General features: G+C 42.5%; 1 protein-coding gene across 1 annotated transcript in view; it reads right to left on the bottom strand.

Annotated features, from left to right (window-relative positions):
* The window catches only part of LGI2 (leucine rich repeat LGI family member 2), an 81343-nt gene that overhangs the window by 45939 nt on the left and 8272 nt on the right, over window positions 1-27132 (bottom strand). Inside the window, exon 2 of the mRNA XM_081543228.1 lies at window positions 21847-21881. The gene's annotated coding sequence lies outside the window, so the exon portion shown is untranslated. The remainder of the gene's footprint in view (window positions 1-21846; window positions 21882-27132) is intronic.

The raw sequence follows: 27132 nt of genomic DNA, 5'->3' as shown, positions 1-27132 counted from the left end.
ATATCATTTCCTTGTGTAACTTATTAAGACTTTGAAGTTTAGTGATGAATCTTATACTTAGAGTGTAATATACAGTGTTATATTTTATACTTATAATAGTTTATACTTATAGCACTAAATTTTCATGCAGAATACTTTATCTATATCTAGAGTTCATAAAATTTCCAGTTGAAAAAGCAGAGTCACCTATCCAAATTCTTCCAAACACACTTCCAAGTTTTCTCATTGGTGACATGAGCACCAAAAGACATTTCCTCTGATATTCACAGAGTGTATGTAGGCACCAGTGGGTCTTTGCTCTTGAAGGAATATGTAGTAAGTGGTGAAGGCTCGATAACCCACGTCAGTCACAGCCCCTCGTTTCTGTCCCACTGTGTGTGAGGGGTGTCCCTTGTTGCCATATTAGTCCAGTATTTGACCTCTTATAACCCTGGATTTTTTTGTTCCATGAACCAATAAATTCTCTTTTTAAATTTTTGCCACTTTGAGCTGAGTGTTTTGCCACTTGCTACCAAAGGACACTGACAGCAAATAAGATCTCAATTAATTCTCATGTCAGGAAGCACCATTTCCATCCAACAGAGAAGAGAACTGAGGCCTAAAGAACTGGAGTAACATTCCCAAGTTCACCTAGCCAGGAAATGACAAAACTAGGTTCACCTCCATTTCTTTCTGACTCCAAGGGGGTGGCATTTCCAACAGTAAACACTGCTTCCTAAGCGCAGGACACGCGTAAGAATCAGATAAGCAGGAAAGGCAGGAAAATGGTAAATTCGGGAGCAGAGTGGCAAACCCAAGACACAAAGTGTAGTGGGGAGGTTTTTATTTCCTGTGCATCAAAAACTGGAAATTAATGATACTCCTGTATATGGGGTGAAAAGAACTAAGAAAGGAAGGTAAGTAAAGGCTTCTAGCAGATGTGCTATAATAAGTGCTATAATTATTCCATATCTAAAGAATAATTAGAAATTACTGTGTCAATTGCGTGTTAACAGGGGCTCTCAAACAGAGTATTGAGAACAATTTAAAGTTACACGTGAACTGAACATTCTTCCTGAATTTGTTTTTCACCCAGTGAGCAGCTTTGTAGTCACCAGTGGGCCGTGATGAAGCCTACGGAGGTGGACCCATTTGGAATCTTACACTGGGCTTAGCAGGGTTTATCCCCTCAACCAGTGAATCATTTGAGACATGTTGAGCATCAGAGTGAAGTGGAGGAGCTCCCAGGTAAAGAAAGCATTTGTCCTGGAGGATGGCAGACCAGGAGTGGAGATACAGCTCCTTCTCCACTCGGGGCTGGGAGGCCATCCTCGCAGAAGATCTCACTCATCCTCATACTCTTCTTTTGGGTGGAAAAATCAAGGCTCAGAGAGCTTGAATAACTTGCCTAGGTCACACAGTGCCAAGGGGTAGAACTGGGCTGCACTGTCCTTTGGAGGCACAGAAATCTGTGAAGCCTAATGGTTTTTCTTGCTTGCTTCCCTTCTGTCTTCCCTTTGTGCTGTGTTCTCTCAGTCTAACTCCTCCAGGCCTCATCACCTTGTGTTCTCATAGGAAGACCTGTGAACCCCAATGACATAAGTGTTAAGTCTCAGACAGAGAGCTCTAGAACCCTTGAGACATCAGAGAACTTCTTGATGGGAAGTTGGAAGGAGACCCAGCTCCCAGTTTTGTTTCCTGCTCTGTGAACAGAGTATTCCAGCAGCCCTGAGTGAACCCAGGCACCTGATAGGGTTTTGTAATGAGAAATTTTTTTCTTGGAAAAACGTGGCACTTTGGGGCTTTCTGTCTCTGCTCCCTCATTTATGGTTGGGTGAACCTGAGCTCACCATTCACTGGATCTGAGAACCAGTGTCTTCATCTCTAAGTGGTCAAAAGAGTCCTAACCTCACAGGGGTTATAAGGTGAATTATATATAACATTTAGACAATTTTTTTCCTAATTCCCCCTACCATGAAATGTGGATTTATATATGTGTTTTATACATAAAAATGGTACAATTTTTTTTATCACCCAAGAACCAGTTTTCACATAAAGAATGCATGATCTGTACTATCTCATACCATCTTTCTACCTCAGCCATTGAATCAAAGTTCCAGAGGTATCTGTTCTCAAAACAAACCACCAGTGCTAGGAACTCACTGAACAAGACACTTTAGTCCCAGGTGTCTTCTTCAAGGGTGTAGGAAACAGGGGGGCAGATCTGAAGAGCACTGAGCCACATCCTGTGTATGTTGAATATGACATATCCTGTACCTCTTTTTAAAGCTTTGAAAGCTACCCTCTTTGGTCTGCAATTTCATTTCCTTGGTGCTGGCACTCTTCCTGGTTTGGTCTAGCCTGGACTTCAGGGAATCACAGTCCTTAAGGACACACTCTCCTCACCAGTGTATTGGAAATGTTGTCCATAAACACATGTCTTTCCGCTACTCTGTCCAGTGAGGCCCACAGGGCTACGGGAGAGGAATAAGGAATTACCTACTATTACTTCTGTCATTGTTATTAAGCAGTCATGGCTCAAGCATGCACAATATAAAAATGATATTAATGACTTGTTATTGAATTATGAAAGCGTGTCTTCCCAAGTTGAAAAAAACCACTTATGAGAGATTTAGTCATTCATTCAACAGATGTTTATTGAACATCTGCTCTGTGCCAGGCTGTGTCCTAGGCAGCAGGGATACAGAGGTGAGTGAGGCAGAAACTGTGTTCTTATAGCTTCCCTTCCAGTGTAAGAGGGAGACAACAAACAAGTAAGCACCCAGGATGAGTATCAGAAGGGAAATACAACCAGGCGAGGGTTGGAGAGTTAGGGAGGGAACACTACCATTGAGGAGGTGGCATTTAATAAGGCAGAGTCAACAGAGGGATGGTTGGGAAGGACATTCTAAGTAGAGGGGACAGAGGTTTTAGGGCAGAAAAGAGGTTCATGTGTTCAAGGAGCAGAGGAAGCTTAGGTGGTCAAAGCAGAGAGATCAAAGTGGGAATTGGCTGGCTTGATGGCAGAGAAGTCAATAGGGGCCTGTAGCCCGCGATAGGAAGCATGGGTTCATTTTAAGTGAAATGGGAACTCCCTGGAAGGTGGGGAGTGGACAGATCTGTCATGTAAAAAAGAGACACGCATAGAAGGGTTCCTGCAAGATGTCATGGGGGCTTGGACAAGTCATGGTGCCAGGAAATTCATGGCCTGAAATCTCCATTTTTTTCAAACTTTAGAATTTTATTTTATTTATTTTTTAACTGAAATAAAGCTGATTTACAATGTTATATTAGTTTCAGGTATATAACAAAGTGATTCATGTATATATATATATATATAAAATATGTATATATATAACACATACATTATTTTTCAGATTCTTTTCCCATGTAGGTTTTTATAGTTCCCTGTACTATACAGTAGGTCCTTGTTGGTTATCTGTTTTATATATGTAATGTGTATATATTAATCCCAAACTCCTAATTTACCCCTCTGCCCTTTCCCTTTTGATAACCATAAATTTGTTTTCTATGTCTTTGAATCTATTTCTGTTCTCTACGTACATTAATCTCTATTTTAAAGAATTACCAAAATATTCAGCCTCATCACTTTTCTATTTACATGTTATTTAACCAATCTTGAAGGCACTTACAATACTGATAGGTAGATAAGACATACAGACATTAAATATTCAAGAATGACAGAATGGAATGAGTACAGACCCAAGCATGGCAGATACAGTGATGTAAGAATTTAAATATGTATTGAGCACATCCTATGGGGAGATCCTGAGCTAAGCACTGGATATCATCTCATATGAACTTTACCCCAACCCTCTGGACTGTCGGTTCTGCATCCACAGGTTCTGCACTCACAATTTCAACCAACTGCAGAGATAGAAATATATATATATATTTAATTCCAGAAAGTTCCAAAAAGTAAAACTTGAATTTTCTATGCTATGGCAACTATTTACCTCGCATTTATGTTGTATTAGGTATTATAAGTAATTAAGAGATGACTCAAAGTATACAGGAGGATGTGCGTGGGTTACATGAAAATACAATGCCATTTTATATAAGAGATGAGCATTCTGGGATTTTGAGGTCCTGAAGCCAATTCTCTTACAGACAACAAGGGACAGCTGTACTGATTTTCCCAACTGGGCAAGTGTATCAAATGAGGTCTAGTTGGTAAGTATCACCCAGGCCTATCTGACTCTCAGCTACAGTCCAGGTGGGCAGCTGATTCATCTCACATGAATATGCCCTCCCTGGTTCCTTTCAGGCCTAGACTTTGTAAGTCAATGGTGTCCAAGTTACTAGAGTAGGTGGAGGTTCTTGGCCCTATGGAGAGGCCACTGAACATCCCTAAGAGAAGGAACTGTTTTCCTTACCTGTAACTCCCACCAGCCAGCCCAGTACCTGGCTCCTGGTAAATCTTTGGTGATGTATCTTCAATGGGGCAAAGAGTGAATGAGTGAATGAACAAACTCAAGCCATTCATCCTTTTCCTAACCAGAAGCAGGCTTGCCTCTTTTTAACACATGGCTTAGGCATAGAATTAGCATGTAGCTTGCCTGGAGGTGTGCAGTGGCTGGGTGGACAATTTTCATGCATTTATTCATATATGAATGTGATAAATATTTAACAAATGCATACCATGTATAAATTATTGCTGAGCTGAGGCGGTCTCCCTTTTCTAGATAAGCTGGGGGGAAAAATTAAAAACCTGAATATAGCACTTAAAAAATTTGACTCAGGAATTCTAGTTTGGATGCTTAACCAACTGGATGACCTTGATCTACTGAGACTCAACTGCTTCAGCTGTGAAATGTGGCTAATCATACTTCTTTCATTAGGCTGTGAGAGCTATATGAAAAGAGTATACCAAATCAATGCTTCATAGATCCTACATAGTTAAACTAATTATTACTGCTATTGCTACTGTTATAATTAGTCTATCACTTGGTCCCTGCTCCTTATTTTTTACCTTTTTCTTTCTCCCCCCACCCGCCCATGAATGGAGAAAGAAGAAAGGAAAATAATGTCACTTTCATGGGCTCTGCCATTAATTAGGTTGTAAAAACTCTTGCAAATGTATGAACTATTATTTTAGAAAATATCCTTTCCCACTTAATTTATCTGACTCAAACCTGCTTAATTTAATGAAGACCCTAAAGTGATAGCAGAGGACATTTTATAGCTTTAAGAAATATCACCAAGTAATGCTAACTAACCACCAAAGTAAAGGGATTATGCCTAAGTGTTCAAAAAGGGCATTTGTCCAAATGCAATGTAATTACCTGTTGAGTACAGGTACTGAATTAAACACCACTCTATAGCTGTAAATTCAGTTTTGGCACAAAATAATTCTAACATCATTTACTAGAAAAAGTATGGCTGGCAATCCTTTGGATTGCACGAAATCAGTACAGTTATTCTTCTGGCCTTTTGACTTTCCTGGTAAAGAGGTACACCGAGAAATGAGTGGAAAAAATAAAGTGTGACAACTGGAGAGATAATTACGCTGGATATCTTAATCTTACTGTTTGAAGTAGAAGGTTAGAAAGCTTAATTTTTTTTTTTTTTTTTTTGCTTCTGAAAGAAATGACCATAACTTAATGGCTTAAGACAAAGTAAATTTAATATCTTTTAGTTCCAGAGTTCAGATGCCTAAAATCAGTCTCATTGAGTTCAGATGAGGAGTTGGCAGGGCTCTGTTCTTTTCTGGCTTCCCTGGTGGCTCAGATGGCAAAACATCTGCCTGCAATGCCGGAGACCCGGGTTCGATCCCTGGGTCAGGAAGATCCTCTGGAGAAGGAAATGGCAACCCACTACAGTACTCTTGCCTGGAAAATTCCATGGATGGAGGAGTCTGGTAGGCTACAGTCTCTGGGGTTGCAGAGTCAGACACGACTTCCTTCCTTCCTTCCTCCCTCCCTCCCTTCCTCCCTCCCTTCCTCCCTTCCTTCCTGCCTCCCTTCCTTCCTGCCTTCCTGCCTTCCTGCCTTCCTTCCTTCCTTTATTTTCTGGAGGATCTCGAGGCGAATCCCTTTCCTTGCCTTTTCCGGCTTCTAGAGGCTGCCTGGACCCCTTGGCTGGTGGGCTCTGCCTCCATGTTCAAAGCGCATCACTCCAACCTCAGCTTCCATCAACACATCTCCTTTCTAGTCTCTGACCTCCTGTCTTCTTATAAGGCCCCTTGTGATGACATTGGGCCCATCTGGATAATCCAGCGTAATCTCCCCATCTCCAAATCCTTAGTTTAATCATATCGAGAAAATCCCTTTTGTCAAATAAGGCAACACATTGACAGGTTCCAGCTATTGGAATTTGGACATCTTTGGGGAACCATTATCCTATCTGCCACAGAGAGGAAAATAAAAAAAAGAAATGGATGATTCTGAATCTTCTAGGAAAGAAGCAGAATGTAATTCCACCCTCTGGAGCATTTTTCTTGATGCCTATCACCAAGACAGGGTCCTGGGCTGCTTTGTCCTCAATCCAAGTCCTTACCATGCCTTGCTGTCTCTAGGCAACAGAGACAGTTTCTCAGCTGCTATGTCAGGGAACTGCTGACCGAGCTCAACCAATGAGAGGGACTGAATGGGACGGGAGTGTGGATAAGGGACAAGCTGGGATATTTCTTCCCTTCCTATGTATCTCAGATGGTGTCTCCTGCAGCCCCAGCTCTACCCACATAAACCCACTATGGTTCCAGCTTCTTCTAGGTGATTCTGACCTCCTCCCAATCGTAGCTTCCCACTGCTGCTGATTTCAGGATTACCACTCTGTCTCCTTTTGACTCCTTGGCCTCTTATGTCTTGGTGGTATAAAAAATTTCTGCATTTGATTCCCTCTGTAAATACCCAAAGTAATTTCTCTTTCCCTAGTTGGGCCCTGATAGACAGAGATGGAGAGAAATTATAGACTTTGGGGGAAAGAGACACTCATTTCAATGATGCTGTCACTACTCAAATTAGTTCTGAAATTCCTTTCTCTTGGAGAATTGTCTTAAAACCAAGTTTTCAAGCCCCCAAAATAAAACCAGAGTATTAATTTTCTGGAGCTGCTGCCAAAAATTACCACAAACATGATGGCTTCAAAGAAAATATATTCATTCTCTTAGCTCTGTGGACCAGAAATCTGAAATCAAGGTGGCCACTGGCCAGTGCTTCATCTGAAGGAGCTAGAAGAGCATCTTTTGTCTGTTCCAGCTTCTGCTCAGGCCACCCTAGCACTTGGCTGCATCACTCCAGTCTCTGACTCTGTCTTCACATGTCTCCTTCTCTTTGCTGTCCCTTCTCTTCCTCATCCTCGATTTTATAAGACACTTATCATTGGATTCAAAGCCTACCCAGTTATTCAAGGATACTCTCATCTTAAGAATCTTAATTACCTCCACAAAGACCTTTTTTCCAAACACAGTCACATTCAAAGTTTCCTCAGATAAGAACATAGACATACTTTGTGGGAAGGGACATCATTTGACCCACTACAACTAGTTTCATTACTTTATAGCCAATCAGGAAAATCTCCTATACACACACACATTCATTACCTGGCTTGATCAACTTCATTCACCCAACTTAGCTCTCAGGGTTCTTGGCTTTTTCTAAAAATTAAATCAACTCTTGAAAGATAAGCAATGTGTTTCAGAGCACATAGGGAAAACCTTATCAGAGCAGCATAAATAGAGAGGAAAAATGATTCGTCGACACCCACAAAAGTTGGTCAGTGGAAAAGTTCCATTCTAAACTCTGTCTTGCATGATGGCTGACTCCTCCAATTAGCAGAAGAGGCATTCGAGTCTCTGCACTTGAAAAGTCTGTTCAGTCTACTTCACACTCTTCTCTGCCCTCACTCAGCAGTTGCTTTTTGCTGTTTTCAATCCAAATATATGTTTTCTCATTTATTCTTAGTACATATTCATCTGCCAAGTTAAATATGGTCCAGAGAGCTATTATCGGTCCTCTGACTATTTTTAAAGGTAAAGGGAGGTCCTTCGTAAAGGCATAATTTTTCACAGACTCATCTGAAGGCTTCATTTATATTGTTGCTTGTGTCCTGGCTCAAGTTGATGAATGACAAACAGTGACGTAAATGAAGATTTTAGATGATTTTGCTGAGATTACACTCCAGTTACTGGCTTGGAGCAAATAGAATCCTTTACCAAAATATAAGCTACACTGACTAATGCTGACCAAGAATAAACTAGAAAGAGCATTAGATGTAGAAATAGAATGAGTAATTGCTCTGAGTTAAAATAAAACATTTTCTTGGTAGATGAGTCTAATTTCATGTAATTTTTAATGTAAGGGAGAAGCAAGGTCCTATGGAGAATGTGAAATCTTTAGAAAGTGGAGGAGAGCAAAAAGCTGAGCTTTAAGAGCGCACCCTAGTGACTGGTTCAACAGCGCCTCTCTCCCAGTGGCTGGAGCTGGCAAAGTCTTACTGGAAGTAGAATACTAATAGGATACTAGAAAGAGATTTTGTGCAGCATTGATTAAAATGGAAAGAAGAAAGAGCCCCTAAAATATTCACTCTCATTTCCTGTTTAAATTTGTGGGTAGCCATATATGTGACTGATCATGCAAGGATATGGGTTATTCTAGCAAAACACTGATCTGACACATATTTTATAAAACTCCTAATAGACGAACTGTTGATGAGCTAAAGCTAGCAGCCACTGTGCTGAGTCCATGATATACATCTCCAATATTTATGACAACCCTGTCCTTTTATATATAAGGAAATTAGGACTCAGAAGAGCAAAGACTTTACCCAAGGCCACAAATAGAATTACCTCAATTCCAAAATGCCATTGACATGGGACTCACCACTAATTTCATAACTGCTTTATAGGGACCAACAAAAAATATACTTCATTAAATGGATAGCTCTGTCGTAAGATCAATTGAGCTTTCAAAAACATTAAAATTTGAAGGGAATAAGAAGCATCTGGAATACACAGAACTATAACAGAACATCAGCCCTGAGGAAGGGCTTCATGTCAAGGTCTTTCTGGTCCCAAGACTCAACATCTCTCCATGACAGTCTGCTTTCTCGCTGCTCTGAGCATCAGGACCAACAACAGCAGGTCACACTGATAACTAGAATCAGTACCACTTAAATCAAGAAGGCAAGAGCCACCCTCCAGGGCTGCACTAATACAACAGCCCAGGCTACCTGTGCTACCAAGCACTTGAAATTGAGATTCGTTATAAGGTAATCTGCACTAGATTTCAAAGATTCAGTATGAGAAAAATAAGACTAAAATATCTCCTTAATGCTTATTTATTTTGATTACATGCTGCAATGATAAAATTTTAACTTTATATTGAATACAGTGTAATATTAGATCAATTTCACCTGTTTCACTGCATTTTTAATCTGGCTACTAGAAAATTAAAATTACATATGTGGTTCCCATAACATCTCCATGGAACAGTACTGCTCTAGAGCAGGGGTGAGCAAAATGATAGCCCACTGGATTAATCCTGCCCACTAGCTTTTTTTGTAAATAAAGTTTTATTGGTACACAACCATGTCTGTTTGTTTATGTATAGTCTCTAGCTGCTTTAATGTTTCAGTGGCAGAGGTGAGTAGTCACAAGGGCCATTTGGACCACAAAGTTGGAAATAATTATTGCCCAGCCCTTTACAGAAAATGTTTGCTGATTCCTGATCTAAAGGATGGTTGACTTTGGGAGAGAAAGCAGCTTGGGTCCCAAGAACCTGGTCTCGACAGAGCAGAGTTGAGTTGCTCTCCCAATCTGCACCATCTTCCTACAACTAAAGTGTTATATGAGACAGAAATGAATTTAAATCTTGTTTCAGGTTATGTATTTTTTGGTTTCATTGCAATAGTTTAGTATTTACCCTAAAATGTGTGGGAAGCCTCCAAGGTGAAGCTGCAGGAAGAGATCCCCAAAGATGGAATTTAGGATAGGAGAGAGGAATACAAGAAATTACATTTCCCAAGCTTTGCATTGTGGGGCTTGGGCCAAGAATGTTCATTGTCACCACAGACTGTGAGCCTAGAATGAAAGATTAAAACTTCTTCTGGGCTTAGCACCTAATTCTTAGAAACCAGTCAAAAATAGGGATCTTAGAAGTTAATTGCCAGTTTTTACTCAATGCTCATTCTCTTGGCATTTTAAACCCCTTTGGCACCAGGCTACAGCTTGTTTAAAGCCCTCAATAAGAATGATTGGAGAAGGAAATGGCAACCCACTCCAGTATTCTTGACTGGGAAATCCCATGCACAGAGGCGCCTGGCAGGCTACAGTCCACGGGGTCACAAAAGAGTCAGACCCAACTTAGAGACTAAACAACAGAAAAGAATGATAGTGTGTTTGGGAACTGTCTCCAAAGTGGGCAATCAGCTCTTTCTTCCAGGCTTAACCAGGGATGAATATCTGGACTCCCCAGGGGACTGTTACAGCATCCCCTAATGGGAAATGTCCAAACAAATCAACTGGGTGGTCTTTCCTCTGCCCTGTGACCGAGCTCTCCTTTGCGCTCCTCTGCCAGCCAGCTTTGAACAGAAGCATGTCCCCTTCACAGCACACTGACAGTGCAGTTATTTACCTGCATTCCCAATGACAGCATGCCTGGGGAATAAATTCTCTCTCTGACATGGCTGAGAAGACAGCCTCTTCAGCTGATGGAAGAATTAACCTTCTAAACTGAGGGCCTTATTACCGGACACAGCTTGCAGCCCTACAAGCCCACTCCCAGCCCTCTCCTTTTTTTTTATTATATAAAGAATGTCACAGTAACATATGGAACTGTTTTAGTGGGCATTCAGATCAGCTTTGCAAATGGTCACACATTAAAGGAAGGCAAAATATGTTCTTGACAAGTAGGGTAGAGTGGATGTGAGCACAACCTATGTCCAGTGTCCCAAATTATTCATCCATTTGGAGGTGGTGCTCTTTTAGATGGGCTTCCCAGGTGGCTCAGCAGTAAAGAACCTGCCTGCAATGCAGGAAATGCGGGTTTGATACCTGGGTCTGGAAGATGTCCTGGAGGAGGGCATGGCAACCCACTCCAGTATTTTGGCCTGGAGAATCCCACGGACAGAGGAGACTGATGGGCTACAGTCCATGGGGCCTCACAGAGTCAAACATGACTGAAGCAACTTAGCACTCACGCACACTGTTGTAGATATTCCGTGGACTATACAGTCCATGGAATTCTCCAGGCCAGAATACTGGAGTGGGTAGCTGTTCCTTCCTCCAGAGGATCTTCCCAACCCAGGGATCAAACCCAGGTCTCCCACACTGCAGGCAGATTCTTTACCAGCTGAGTCACCAGCAAAGCCCAAGAATACTGGCGTGGGTAGCCTATCCCTTCTCCAGGGGATCTTCCCAACCCAGGAATCGAACTGGGGTCTCCTGCATTGCAGGGGGATTCTTTACCAGCTGAGTTACCAGGAAACTATAGCATTTCATATCATGCAACAAATATGGAACAATGTGATAGGTGACCTTCATAACAAAGCTAAGGGCAAAGAAAAGCAAGAAACCAGACCGTGTAGTCCAAGGAGTCACAAAGAATCATACACACTGAGAAACTTTCACTTTCATGAGGTACTATAATTGTCTACTACACAGCAAAGCTGCCTAAAACATTCTTTTCAATTTTTCTCTGTAAGTAATACTAAGATGGTTGTACCTCTGTTTATTTACTTTGAATAGAATCCTAAAAGTGGTATTATGGATGTGAACAAAACATGTGAAATATGAACATATTTCATAAACATTTTTAAGGCCCTGGATACATGTCACATTTTTGGCCCTTTTTATTTCCAAAAAAGGAATAATTCACAGCCCTACCAGTAACGATGAGACATCCCACTTATACCATAATCAGTGGCATAGAGTTGTACTTAGAAAATAAAGCACACTTTTCCAATGCGGTTGGCAGAAAAAAATCTTTTTTGTTTTAATTTGCTATCTTTAATTACTCATGGGTTAAAAATTTCCCATATATCTGTATTTTGTATGAGCTGCACATCTATATCATTAACTCATATTCTTCATATTTGTTTGTAAAATCTCCTTATATATTATGAATACAAATCCTCTATCTGTCATAATTCTTTTAGAGAAGTTTTAATCCTTGGTTGTTTCAGTTTAATTTTGATATTGCATAGGGAGTTTAATTTGTACAAAACTTTTTTTCTCTTCATCATATATTCCATGCCTTAGAAAGTCCATCTCCACCCCGAAATCCAATAAGCTTTAACATATAATAGCTTCTAGACTTTACGGTTTATTGGAGGTTGAGGAGAGAGGTTAACTCTTCAATCAGTAATTTTGGTAAAAAGTATTGGGTGGCCAAAAAGTTCAGTTTGTTCAACTGAAACAAACTTCTTGGTCAACCCAATATAATGTAAAATCTGTTTCCCGCCCAATAGTTAAATGGTAGTCCCAATATTATTTATTTAGCCATGTTTTCTTTCCTTTTTTATTATGTTTATCCAAAAAAAAAAAAAATCTTATTCACGAGAACTTCTGGGCTTCCTTGGGAAGTGCCTCTTAACTCCCTAATCTAATGAAGTGCCCCTCCCCAGGGTTTGCCCAAGAATGCTCTGTATTATCAGTACAATTCACTGTGCAGAATACCCAAACTCTTAGTTCTCTTGACTATGCCTCTAGACTGTCAACTCCTTGAGATCAGGTATTTTTTATTATTCTTCATTATTTTATATCCCAATTACCTAGTAAGTGCCATGCCTTTCTCAAACTAGGTGCTCAATGAATATTTGTTGATTTGAATTGAGTTAAATTGAATTGAATTGAACCAAATCATATTGGATTAGATTGCTAATAGTTTATAGATTGAGATGTCTTTTTTCAGCAAATTGGCTTCCTTTCTGTACCATTCAGGCTCCAGCCAGGTAAACAGAAACTAATCTAAGTGTTTAAAACAGAAGGAATTTAATACAAGGGACTGTCTGCCCAGTTGATGAAAGAGCTGAAAAGCCAAACAGACGACAGTTGAACACAATATTGTGATTTATAAGAAATACATATGTGGTCGTTCAGATGACCAAGATGTGCTTCTCAGATAGATTTGGCCTTCATCCACAGTTCCTGGCTCCCAAAGCCCTTGGAATTTTCTGCCAGCACAATTGGGTTTATGCTAATGAAATTGACTTCTGGATCCCACCCCAGGGTGGAGACTGGTTGCCAGGAGAACCAAGCATGTGATTGAAACCTTTAGTCCCACACCCTGACTTCTGGGGAAGGGTGAGGGGTTTGAGGTAGAATCAGTAGCCATTGACCAGTGATTTAGTCCATCATGACTATGTAATGAAACCTCCATAAAACCCCAAAAGAATAGCTTTTTTGCCACCTTTTGGAGAGATTTCATGTGGAGAACCAGAAGGCTTCCATGTGCTGCCATGTGGGGCCCCAAGCTCCACCAGGATAGGAGCTCCTTTGTTCAGGACCCTGTGTCTCTTCATCTGGCTATCAATTCATATCTTTTAATGTCCTTTTATAATAAATTAGTAATCTAGTGAGTAAACAGGTTTTCCTGGGTTCAGTGAACCATTCTAGCAAATTAACCCAAACCAAAGTGGGAGTCACCAGAACCTTCATTTTGCAGCCTGTCACTGAGAAGCACAGGTGACAACTTGGGGTTGCAGCTGGCATCTGAAGTGGAGGGTGGCCTTGTGGGACCTAGCCCTGTAGCTGTGGAATATGAATCTACCTCTGGGTAAAGGAAAAGGTAAGTTCTTGGACACTTGCTGGTATGCAAGAATTGCTTGTTAGTGTGGGGAAGCCTTCACACATACATGTTGAAACTGGGTCGAATCATCCTTTCAGTGAGTCAACAGCTAGGCTGAGGAAACAAATGGAGGAGGAGGTATTACCAAAGCCCAGGGCCAAGGTCCTCTCACAAGACCATGGTAGACACCTGGAGGACAATGTCATGGAGAAAATGCAGCCACTTCAGGGAGCACTAGGGGCCTAGAAGGGTAAGAAGTAGCCTGAATCTGTCTTCTTTCCACTCCCATGGCTCCTACCAGTGCTCGCACTGACTCAAGCCCACCAGGATCAACTGTACTGGAGCCTGAGAAGCACAGCCTCTAATATAGAACAGACCAAGAAAGACAGTGTATTCTAGAGCAACAGAACTGATACACTTTTATAGCTCTTTTTCAGCTTGACAATATTTATTTCTAAATAGAATAACTAGGGAAATGAGATATGGAAGTCAACAAGTGAAAAATCAACCCACAATGGAAGGCAAATTAACGAACTTCAGCTACTCCTTTTAATGGGTTCCCATCTCCTGCAGCCTATCAATCAATAGAGATGGCTAAGTGCTTGGGGAGCCAGGGGTGGGAAGCGGGGGTGGCCACGACAAGTCAAGCATGGGTGCAATTTCGTTAAAGACCCAGGGGTGACATCCACCATCAATTTGTTTTTCCCAGAATTTTGCTCAGATTTGGTGCTTTGTGGAGATAGATGGCTGGAATACTGGGCAGTGAGAGAGCAGAAAGGAAAGACAAGGACTCTGACAACATCCGACCTGTTGTGTCTCAGACTGGGCCAGTCTTCCACATTAAAGAGAAGAGAAAGAAGAGCCCGAGTATATAAGAAGATGACTAGGAATGCATAGTGAAGCTCTTGACTTTAATGCTCCAAATTAGGATTCAGAGGAAGTATGGGAGGGACTTGAAGAGCTTTGTTTTGGAAATTGAGAATTGGAGAAAGAACAGGTTCAGTTCTAAGCACAGATGCTAACTTGCTGTGTGCAGTTGGACAAATTACCCAACCTCCCTATGACTTAGTTTCCTCATTTGGAAAATGGGAAAAATGAGTAACACCTGTCTCCAAGGACTATTGTAAGGGTTAAATGAGATAATACTTGTGAGGTACTTCACCTTACAGTCAGCATTCAGGAAATGTTGGCTGCTACTCTTTCAGTGTTGTTTTAGTATACTGGGTGGGTCTTAGAGAGCATGCGCTGCTTTTTTCTGCCTGAGATATCTTTCTCTTTTGTCTCTTCCCCCTTGATAACACCCATTCCTCCTTCAAGATCAAGTCAAATGTCATGTCCTCCAAGAAGCCTTCCCTGACCCCTTCAGGTCTGAGTTGGTGACCCTTCTCTGTGTTCCCATGGCGCTCTGTTTTTGTCCTTATCACAGCAATTGCACTCTGCTTAGCGGACCAGGAGAAATTGCAAGACTGGAATTGAGTCTTTTCGTTCTACTTCTCCTGTCCCTAGTACAGGACATAATAGACGTTCCAAAAAAAAAAAAAATGCCTAGTAAATAAAGGAATTCTATAGTATAAACACAAGAGCCCCTGGAAAATGCCTCCTGCATCCATAAATGGCTTTCCCAGTTCTAAAATCTGCCGTCAGAGCTTTACCTTCCAGCCAAAGACTGATCCCATTTAAATCCTATATATGCCTTCCCCAACCACTTTAACGTGTACAATTTTATTGTTCAGTCACTCAATTATGTCCAACTCTCTGTGACCCCATGGACTGCAGTGCATCAGGCCTCCATGTCTCCACCATCTCCTGAAGTCTGCTCAAACTCATGTCCATTGAGTCGGTGATGCCATCCAACCATCTCATTCTCTGTCATCCCCTTCTCCTCCTGCCTTCAATCTTTCCCAGCATCAGGGTCTTTTCTAATGAGTTACCTCTTCATATCAAGTGGCCAAAGTCTTGGAGCTTCAGCTTCAGCATTGGTCCTTCCAATGAATATTCAGGATTGATTTCCTTTAGGATGGACTGATTTGATCTCCTTGCAGTCCAAGGGACTCTCAAGAGTCTTCTCCAACACCACAGTTCAAAAGTATCAATTCTTTGATGCTCAGCCTTCTTATGGTCCAACTCTCACATCCATACATGACAACTTGAAAAATCATAGCTTTGACTATATGGACATTTGCCAGCAAAGTAGTATCTCTGCTTTTTAATACCCTGTCTAGGTTGGTCATAGCTTTTCTTCCAAGGAGCTGCTGCTGCTACGTCACTTCAGTCGTGTCCAACTCTGTGCGACCCCATAGACGGCAGCCCACCAGGCTCTGCCGTCCCTAGGATTCTCCAGGGAAGAATACTGGAGTGGGTTGCCATTTCCTTCTCCAGTGCATGAAAGGGAAAAGTGAACGTGAAGTCGCTCAGTCGTGTCCGACTCTTAGCGACCCCATGGACCGTAGCCTACCGGGCTCCTCCATCCATGAGATTTTCCAGGCAAGAGTACTGGAGTGGGGTGGCATTGCCTTCTCTGTTCCAAGGAGCAAGTGTCTTTTAATTTCATGGCTGCAGTCACCATCTGCAGTGATTTTGGAGCCCAAGAAAATAAAGTCTGCCACTGTTTCCATTGTTTCCCCATCTATTTGCCATGAGGTGATGGGACCAGATGCCATGATCTTTGTTTTTTGAATGTTGAGTTTTAAGCCAGCTTTTTCAGTCTCTTCTTTCACCTTCATCATGAGGCTCTTTGGTTCCTCTTCGCTTTCTGCCATAAGGGTGGTGTTATCTGCATATCTGAGGTTATTGATATTTCTCCCGGCAATCTTAATTCCAGGTTGCGTTTCATCACAGCAAACTAACCAAACTGATCACATGGGTCACATCCTTGTCTAACTCAATGAAAATAGTTTCACAGGAGCCATGCCGTGTAGGGCCACCCAAGAATGTATGTGATAGGTGCTCAATAAGTATTTGAAGACTTGATTTAGAGGTTGAGTTCTTTAGGAAAACACTTCAGACATCAGCAAATCAGAGAATAATGGATGGTGGGGAGAAAATAGAGGGTAATTCTCACTGAGGACCTCCTACTACACCCTAGCCCCTCCCCTACAAAGCAGATTGCAGGGAAAAGGAACTTTCTTCTGGGTCCTCTGCTGCTGCCTCTGGGGCATCCTCTGGCCCTTCCAGACCTCCTACCTCATCTCAGGAGGCTCCCGGTGCCTTGGGCCACTCCATCCTTTCAGGAGGATAGACCTGGCTGAAGAATGATACTTAACCACAGGAACAGTGATATAAAATGAAGAAAACGCACATACTGTGTCCCAGACACTTTACACACAATTTACTGACACCTCCAATAACCCTGACAGGTAGACGTCATTAGCTCCATTTACAGATGAGGAATGTGAGGCTCAGAGACAGTAACATTGCCCAAAATCACACAGCAAGTAAGTTGTGGAGTGGATACATCACATCAAATGTCACTGAGGCCCTTGATGAGTGCATATATTTTACTTGCTGTATGTGGCCACCTGGGCTTCTGATTCTAATGATATTGTTCAATTTTATTTTAGATGTAAGTTATTCTTATATTTTGAAGTCCTTATCTTTTAGAGAGGCCCACTGATAAGCTTCCCTGATGGCTTAGATGATAAAGAATCTGCCTGCAATGCAGGAGTCCTAGGTTTGATCCTTGAGTCAGGAAGATCCCCTGGAGAAGGAAATGGCAACCCACTCCAGCATTCTTGCCTGGAGAATCCCATGGACAGAGGATGCTGATGGGCTACAGTCCATGGGGTCGCAAAGGGTTGAACATGACTGAGCAACTAACACTTACTTACCTATCTGGCCACCTTACTCTATTTCATTGGTTGTGTAACAGTACGTGCCTCACTGTCCTGTTAAGTTCATAATGAGGAAAGATTTCTGGCATCTTTCTTCTTAGTACTATTGCTGCTATGTATCTAACTTTGCTTTTCTGTTTCCAAGTTCCCAGATTTATGTGCTATCTCTCCGCCAATTTTCCTCACCTTCTTCTTCAAAGCTTTAAAAGGGTTATCAAGTACTGGCCTGTGCTGGTGTGGTGTGGTGTGCAGTAATGATACAGAACAGGGAAGAAACACTGTGGAAACATTATCTTTAAATGCACACACACTCACGCAATAGGAGAGAGTGGTGGGTGAAATGCTAAGGAGAGATGGCATTACATTTAGACCAAAGGCTGGGAAATGCAGCCTTGCTGGGTGACAACCTGTCAAGACAGCCCTACCTAATGGATAGCACAAGCATTATTTGGAGACATTTACTGCAGAATCCAATGGGGTAAAGGCACCAAAGGTGAACAAAATATCATCCTTCATAGGCAGAAACAGAGGCAGTGACAGAAAATAAATTGCTGGAGAAGTATCTCTTAAAGAAGAGTAGGTTTAAACACTTGCCTGACTGGAGTAGCAGAGACTTCTTGGATTTTTATTAACAGGAGAAATGGAGCTGAGTCAGTGAAATTTGTATTTTTCTTTTTGGGGTGGGAGGGGCATGGCATGTTGTAGAAAAATATTAAAATGTAGGATAATGTGTTTAACCTCAAATCAATAATTTGGGAGCATTACAGGATAATGTGATGTTAATAGAGTATAATAGAGAAGACCAGAACGAGCTAGGGTTGAATTTAACTTCAGAGATGACTAGCTACAAAATCTTGGTAAATTACTGAACCCCTCTGTGACAGTCAGGAAAGGACAGGCTCTGCTGTAGCAACAAATGTGCCCAATAGCTCGGTCTGATTTCTTATTCATGTGTCAGCTTGGACACCAGTGGTGGATGGTTCTGTTCCAAGCAGGGATTCAAGGGATTCGAGCTCCTCCCATCTTTTGACACATAGCCTCTGAGGTTGCTGCGGAGGGGAAGAGAGAGTGGTAGACAGGCAGAGGGTTTTAAGGCCAGACCTGAAAGTGGTATCATCACTTCTGCCCATTTGTCATTGTCCAGGCCCAATGGGATGGCCCCCACCTAACTGCCACAGGAGCTAGAGAAGATGGTCCTCCAGTGTGAGCACAGAAAATGGTCTCTGCCACACTGTCTGAGCATCTTTACAAAGGAGGGAATGCAGCCTACTGACATGGCTGCTGTGTAATTGCATGCTCATGCAGAGGTAGTTACTATTATTTGTAACTGAGCTGAGATAAGTCTAAGTGATCTCTCATAAAATTAGGTCTGGGTTACAGTCAGATTCATAGAGAAAGAAAGATGGTAGTTACCAGGGGCTGGGAGGAGGGTGAAATGGGAAGTTCTTGTTTAATGGGCATAAGAACTTCCCACTCCCTGCTCCTCTCAGTCCCTGGTAACCACCATCTTTCTTTCTTCAGTTTTATAAGATGAAACCAGCTCTGGAGATGGATGGTGGTGATATTTGTACAGCAATGTGAATATACTCAATGCTACCAACCTGACACTTAAGAGTGGTTAAGATGGTAAATTTTATGTTATGTCAATTTTTTAAATAAATAGTTTTTAAATTAGGTTTGGATAACTCCAAGGTCTGAGTTAACCTGGCTCCAGGACAGAATGAGGGCTGGTTGATGGTCCTCGTGTTGGATGACAACTTGATTCTGGGTCTAAACTTCTCAGGATACTAAGGAAACTTTAGGTGACTAGCTCTTTTTTCTTAAAAATGGTGTTTAAATTTCTTAAGGTCTATTGCAAATGCAAAGTCACTCACTACTCACAAAAGGAAGAAGAAGTAGCAGGAACCCCAGTCATCGCTTTCCTCAGGCTCTCCCAAACTGCTGGCTTGGCTCTATCTCTGCACCTTCCCTCCATCCAGGTTACCTCAGGACTTAAGCCCAGCTCCAGCCCCTCCAGCTGGAGTACCCAGATCTGGCTTCACATCAGGTTCACCTGGGGAGCTTTAAAACCATACCGATGCCCAGGCTGCAGCTCAACTCAATTAACTCAGTCTCTCTAGGGTGGGACCTGGGCACCAGTGCTATTATAAAAGCTCCCCAGCGGATATTAATGTGCATCCTGGCTAAGAACCGCTGACTACAGTCTGGTCTGGCTTCTGCCCAGCTGCCTTTCTACAGAGCTCCTAAAAGCAGGCACTTTGGACATGATCAGGCTTCAGTCTCATCCCGGTCACTCCTGTGTGGTCTCGGGCACATCCTATAACCTCACTGGTCCTTAGTCTTCTCATCTGTATAATGGGCAATGAGAGTGATGAGATAGTGTCTCATCTGGCACTCATTTTAAGTGCTTCACAGATGATGAGACATGTTATTAGGAAATCTTCTGTTACTGTTACTTCCTGGGGTAGGGTTGAACTTGCTGTTTTCCTACAGGAATTCTTTATCTTGCAGTTTGTTGCCTGCTCCACTGGGATCCCTCAGATTCTGTCAAAGTTGAGGAAAGGGCCATCTCCTTTTGTCCTTTAATGGGTCCCCTCCCTCTACCAGTCACCTGTGGCTCCCATCAAACACTGCTTTCTCTCAGAACATTCTAAATCCTGTTAGGCAAAACCAAACACGAATATAAACAAATACAATCTTCTTGGCATGCACCTGCCTAGAAGTGTGACAGGAATTTTTTTTTGGCGGGGGGTGGGGGGGGTCCCTTTAGCAGCGGCTTACAGGAATTTGTTCAGGCTGGTTTAAAGCTTAGGATGCACGGAGCAATAACAGGTTGGGGCTGATCTGAGTTAAGCCAGGTCTGGTTCCTAATCCCCCTAAGTAAACCCAATTCAGACAGGCTGAGACATGAGGCATGCTGGGGCCAGGCCTCTGGAACTGTTGGAAAAGTCAGGGCAATGGGGGCCCAGAGGGGTGGAGGCTAGGAACCTGCCCCAGGAGGTATCCTAGGGATGCTGCTGCTGCTAAGTCGTATCAGTCATGTCCAACTCTGTGCGACCCCAAAGATGGCAGCCCACCAGGCTCTCCCGTCCCTGGGATTCTCCAGGCAAGAACACTGGAGTGGGTTGCCATTTCCTTCTCCAATGCATAAAAGTGAAAAGTGAAAGTGAAGTTGCTCAGTCATGTCCAACTGTTAGTGACCCCATGGACTGCAGCCTACCAGTCTCCTCCATCCATGGGATTTTCCAAGCAAGAGTACTGGAGTGGGTCGCCAGTGCCTTCAGGATAGAGTGACCTTGAACTTGGTCACAGCAGCAAGAGAAGCCCAGAAGCAAGGTTGCCAGGATGCTGTGACCCTCTGCCTGCTCTCAGACATTGTAGCAGGTTGAGGTTTATTCTTTGCTTTATTTATTATATGTACAATTAAATACAAGTCATTGAAAAAGACTCTGATGTTGGGAAAGATTGAAGGCAGGAGGAGAAGTGGATGATAGAGGATGAGATGGTGGGATGGCATCACTGACTCAATGGACCATGAGTCTGAGTAAACTCTGGGAGTTGGTGATGGACAGGGAAGCCTGGTGTGCTGCAGTCTGTGGGGTCTCAAAGAGTCAGACACAACTGAGAGACTGAACTGAACTGGACTGGACTGAAACTATAAGTCAAGCCCCCATCTACCAGAGTCCTTTTCTTGGGAAAGATATTTTAGAGGGTTAGGTGGAGGGAGGCAGGAGTTCTTGTCCCAGAGCATCTCTGGAGGGCCCTTTGGTGTCCAGTTCTCACTGGATAATGTTGACGCACCTATTGTCTAAGACCCCTGGCATCTCCAGAAGGTAGGGGCCTCCCAGAAAGTCATGTCTGGCGCATCACTTTCGAGGTGCTACCCCTGCCAAAGGAGCTGGGGTGAGGCATCTCTTGCCACTCTCCCAAACATACCCTCCAATCGTTAACTTCCCTCCCAGTTCTGCCTTTTAATGTCACTCACTTGACCATCAGTGCCTCTGATTCCTCATTGATAAAGGAAAATAGTAGCCATTGTGTCTTCCTCACGGGATCAGATTGCAGTAAAGAAGAAATGAGTTGTTATAAAGTCCTTGGCACAGAGACTATCAACAAGCACATGCTGCATACGTACTAGCTCTTGTTGATGTTGCTGAATCCTCAGAATGTCCCCGACCCTCAACAACTCCCCAAGCCTTCCCATCCTCCCTGCAGCCCTTAGCCTACTAATCTAAGCTTTCAAAAATAGTACCTCTTCCTTCTGTTCCAAGGGTAACAAAAACACTTACCCTCAAGAGTCCACATTTCCCAGCTCTGCTTCTCACTAAAAAAAAAAGAAAAAAAAAAAACTTTTATTTTTGCCAACTCATCTACAATTGCAAGGACAAACAAAAACTGGTCCCTCGACATCTTCACCAGCAGCTGAGAGCCCAAGGAGAATCCAGTTCTACAAGAAGAAAAGCAGGCCATTTATTCACTTGTTCATTTTGAATTAAGCTAAGCAACTTACTGTATGCCAGTAAGACAGTCCCCCTGCCTTCAAGGAGATGGCAGCCTGGGACAGCGTTCTCAACTCTGGGTGTATCTTATGATCACCGGGGGAGCTTTAGAAAGTGCCAGTGCATCCAGGGCCAATAAATCAGAATTTCACAGGGTGGGACCCAGGTGGCAGTATTTTTAAAGTTCCCCAAAGGCATCCAATGTGTAGCCAAGCAGAGAAGAGAGCCAGTGATCTAATAGGACCAGCAGATAAAAGATGATTTCCAATTCAGTATTGCTAGAACAGGCAAGTGACACACAGTATGAGAATTAAATCACAATAAAGATGTTAAAAACAAATCAATAGGCAAGTGTGGGGATTATGAGAGCCCAGAGAGGGCTACCGGATTCCCACTAGGGATGGGGGTTGGACTCGGTGAAATCTCCCAAAGGGGAAGTTCTCTCAGCTTAGATATCAGCAGGAGTCAGACATGCTAAGATAATGAAGGGGAAAGTGTGCATTTAATTCTCATTTCTAAAGCAACAGCCCCTTATATTATTGACAGTATAGGACACACTGCATGATTAAGTCTGTTAATGAGTATTAATAAAATTGGCACTTTTTTCACTTAGATTAACACTTCTCAAGCCTCAGGAATAGCTTTTGGTGGTTTAGTTGGAGTCTATCTAGAACTCTAGGAGAAGTCTGATGTGTGAGCAAAAAAAGCAAGTTCTGAACTAGAAAACCTCAGAGGCAGCTTTGACTCATCCCTTCCCTCATCCCTGGGTCCAAGCAGTCAGCAATGCTTTTGGGTCTCTGTGATGAATAGACCCCAGATTCGGCCCCAGTAATTCCTCCCCTTCCGTGTTTGCATGCCACTCCTCACATCAAATGGTGGGATCTGGGACTTGCCTGGTGGTCCAGTGGTTAAGAATCTGCCTTCTAAGGCGGGGAATGTGAGTTAAATTCCCGGTCAGGAAGCTCCCTCAATCTGCAGAGCAACAATCTGTACGTCACAATGAGAGTTCAGGCACCACAATGAAAGATGCTGCATCCTACAACTAAGCCCCGATGCAGCCTAATTAATTATTTTTTTAAAGAATTAAAAACTTGTATGCTGCTGCTGCTGCTAAGTCGCTTCAGTCGTGTCCGACTCTGTGCGACCCCATAGATGGCAGCCCACCAGGCTTCCCCATCCCTGGCATTCTCCAGGCAAGAACACTGGAGTGGGTTGCCATATGTTTAAAAAAAGGTGGGATCTGTTTTCCCTCCCCTGGGATCTGGACTGGCCTGTGACTTGTTTTAATCAGTGGAAGGTTGTGGATGTTACTTTCTGAACTTCTGAGCCAGGCCTGAAGAGGACTGGCAGCTGTTACTTTCTCTCTCTGAAGCCTAGATGCCATGCTGGAAGGAAGTGCAGGCTAGCTGACTGCATGACAGAGCTTAGGCATGGAGAAAGGCCATGGACGATGCCATGGGGTGAATCGCACTCCGCTAAATTTCATGTTGAATCCCCAGGGTGACTGTATTTGGAGATAGGGCCTTTCCAGAAGTAATTAAGATTAAAAGAGATCATAAGGGTGGGGCCGTGATCTGACAAGAGTGGCTGACTTTATTTTGGGCGGCTTCAAAATCACTGCAGATGGTGACTGCAGCCATGAAATTAAAAGACGCTTACTGCTTGGAAGGAAAGCTATGACCAACCTAGATAGCATATTAAAAAGCAGAGACATTACTTTGCCAACAAAGGTCCATCTAGTCAAGGCTATGGTTTTTCCAGTAGTCATGTATGGATGTGAGAGTTGGACTACAAAGAAAGCTGAGTGCCGAAGAATTGATGCTTTTGAAGTGTGGTGTTAGAGAAGACTCTTGAGAGTCCCTTGGAGGAGATCCAAACAGTCCGTCCTAAAGGAAATTGGTCCTAAATATTCATTGGAAGGACTGATGTTGAAGCTGAAACTCCAGTACTTTGGCCACCTGATGTGAAGAACTGACTCATTTGAAGGGACCCTGATGCTGAGAAAGACTGAAGGCAGGAGGAGAAGGGGATGACAGAGGATGAGATGGTTGGATGGCATCACCGACTCAATGGACATGAGTTTGAATAAACTCCAGGAGTTGGTGATGGACAGGGAGGCCTGGCGTGCTGTGGTCCATGGGGTCGCAAAGAGTTGGATACGAATGAGCAACTGAACTGAACTGAACTGAACTGAATGTCCTTGTAGTGGCTCAGATGGTAAAGAGTCTGCCTGCAATGTGGGAGATCTGGGTTCAATCCCTGGGTCAGGAAGATCCCCTGGAGAAGGGAATGGCAACCCATTCCAATATTCTTGCCTGGAAAATTCCATGGATGGAGGAGCCTCGCGGGCTACAGTCCATGCGGTTGCAAAGAGTCAGACATGACTGAGTGACTAACACATTCACTTTCAAGAGAAAGAGGAGAGACCACATGAATGTACATCAAGAAGGTCCACAAGCCAAGAACAGAACCCTTATGAGAAACCAAACATGCCAGAAACTCCTCAGACTTCCCAGCCTTCAGAACTGTGAGGAAATACATCTCTGTTAAGATTCTCAGTCTATGGTATTTTGTTAGGGCAGCCTGAGCAGACTAATACTAAGATGAGAGACCAACTTGGAAGTTCCCAGTCTAACCAAGCTCCCAAGTGAATGGAGACACGTGAAAAACCCTGAGTGAGATTAGCAGAAAATCACCCAGTGGAGCCCTGACAAAATATCTAACCTACAAAATTATGAGGAAATTAATGTATCACTTAGTTTAGTCACTAAGTTTTGGAGTCTTTTGCTATATAGCAATAATAATTGAGGCTTAGGTGGTAAAGAATCTGCCTGCAATGCGGGAGACCTGGGTTCGATCCCTGGGTTGGGAAGAGCCCCTGGAGAAGGAAATTGCAACCCACTCCAGTAATCTGGCCTGGAGAATTCCATGGACGGAATAGCCTGGCAGGCTACAGTCCGTGGGATCACAAAGAGTCAGACACGACTGAGTGAACTTCACTTCACTTCACTTCAATAATAACTGAAAAAATCCTACTGTGACACCTTTTCTTTCCACTGTCTAGCATCACAGTCTGACCCAGCTAAGTCCATTCAGTCATACCCAATTATCAGCTGGGCAGCTCTGAGCAGCCTCCCAGTAAGGATTTTTAACCTGAGGGTCATGGAATTCAAAAAGGTCCACAAAGTGGAATATATATATATATATATATATATATATATACTCACACATATAACATCTTTATTTTCATTAACCTTTAACTGAAATTTAGCATTGTCTTTAATTGTGAATAAGGCAACAAACCACAGCAGTATGAGTACTCGTGACTTTGTCACTAATAGAAATCACAAGTAGATATTTTTCATATCACAGTACAATTGTTAGCAGATATCCTGAAATATATTTCATGTTTATCACTACCCATTGCTAGACCTTGCTATTTAAGGTGTTAATAAGGAAGTACATATATTATTATAATGTATTAATATTTTGATAGTTGTACTTCTACATAATTCATTTTTTCTGTAACACTAGTATTTTTTTAATGCATTTAGAACTATTTTCCTGCAATGGTATCCATAGGCTTCATCATACAGCTGAAGGGGTCCATGGCCCTAAAAAGGAATAAGAAGCCCTGAACCAGAGGTATGTATGGGCTAAAGTTCTCTGCACCACAAATTTCCCAACAGGTTTCATTTAGACTGAGTCCCGCCACCCACACAAACATTTATGAGCAAATTAGCACTAAAGCAGTGCCTACAACTGACTCGGGAAGTGATATCAAGTGCTGGCTCCCTCTGTCTTTTCAGGAGTTTCTACAGCATCTCGTCGGAAAAGTTCATTCAAGGCAAATATTCTAGTTGCTGGTTTCAGCCAACTAGCAGCTAGGAACTTTTCCAAAAATTAAAATAAAAATAGTTTGAATAAGAATAATAGAATAATGCCTAACATTGAATTGAGAACTTGCTACTTCCTACACTGTTCTAAGTAGTCAACATGAATTAACTCTTTATATCCTCACAACCACCAGATAAGATAGGCCTATTATTTTACCCATGTTCCAGACAAGAAAACTGAGCCTCAAAAGGTTAGTAACTTGCTCAAGGTCATAAGTGACAGAACTAAATGTGGAATATACCAATTCAGTTAATCACTACAGAAAGAACTAAGGAATTGGTATTTTTTAAAGCTTTCAGCCAAGTGGTCACACCGTACAGCCAAGTTTGAGAACCCATGTACTGTTGGGCTCCCTGCATCCTTTAACTCTGTTCATGCAAAAGCAGGAGTTGCTGTATAATATTTATAGCCTATCCACACATATATACTACTACTGGTTTCACTGATGGAAAATATTAATAATTTCTAGCATCCATTATGTAAACTAACAAAGTCTCTGATATTGATCTGAGATAAAGACTGCCAAAAATATGGAAGACACCTCAAGGGACTGGACTTTTGATTTCAAGTGCTAACCAACCACCCTGGAGTATTCTATTTAGAACACTTGGAATGTTAACTGTCCTTGAATAAAGATTAAAATCAACCCACATACACTTACATATTATACTACCTGTTAAAAACATGTTAGATTAACTTGTAGAAAATGTAATGCATTGCCTGGAGTAGGAAATGGCAATCCACTCCAGTATTCTTGCCTAGAGAATGCCATGGACAGAGGAGCCTGGTGGGCTGCTGTCCATGGGGTCGCACAGAGTCGGACACAATTGAAGCGACTTAGCAGCAGCAGCTGCAATGCATTGCCATTACCATCACTTCTTTCTTATGTCAAACAACATAGTTCTCTCCACCTGCCATATAGGCACCAGATGAAGTTTCCTAAATCACTTAAATAATGATGTTAGCAGCCCTTTTTTCTGCCAAATGGTCAGCATGTAACCTCCAGATCAGGTGGTATTTCTCTACCCTTAAGACTAAGATAAGATCACCTCCAGCCAACTTATTGTATCCTTCCTTCTTTATCACTACCATTTTGTCTGAAGTTTTACCCTACTCGCAAGCTAGTAAGTTGGCCTGCCACACTTTCATCGGTGCAAGCAGAAGACATGAGACCCCTGG

Source organism: Giraffa tippelskirchi, chromosome 1, assembly GCF_054371585.1.
Source record: "Giraffa tippelskirchi isolate mGirTip1 chromosome 1, T2T-mGirTip1v1.2.pri, whole genome shotgun sequence".
In the NCBI taxonomy this organism is placed as follows: Eukaryota; Metazoa; Chordata; class Mammalia; order Artiodactyla; family Giraffidae; genus Giraffa; species Giraffa tippelskirchi.
This window is presented reverse-complemented; position numbering and strand designations above follow the sequence as displayed.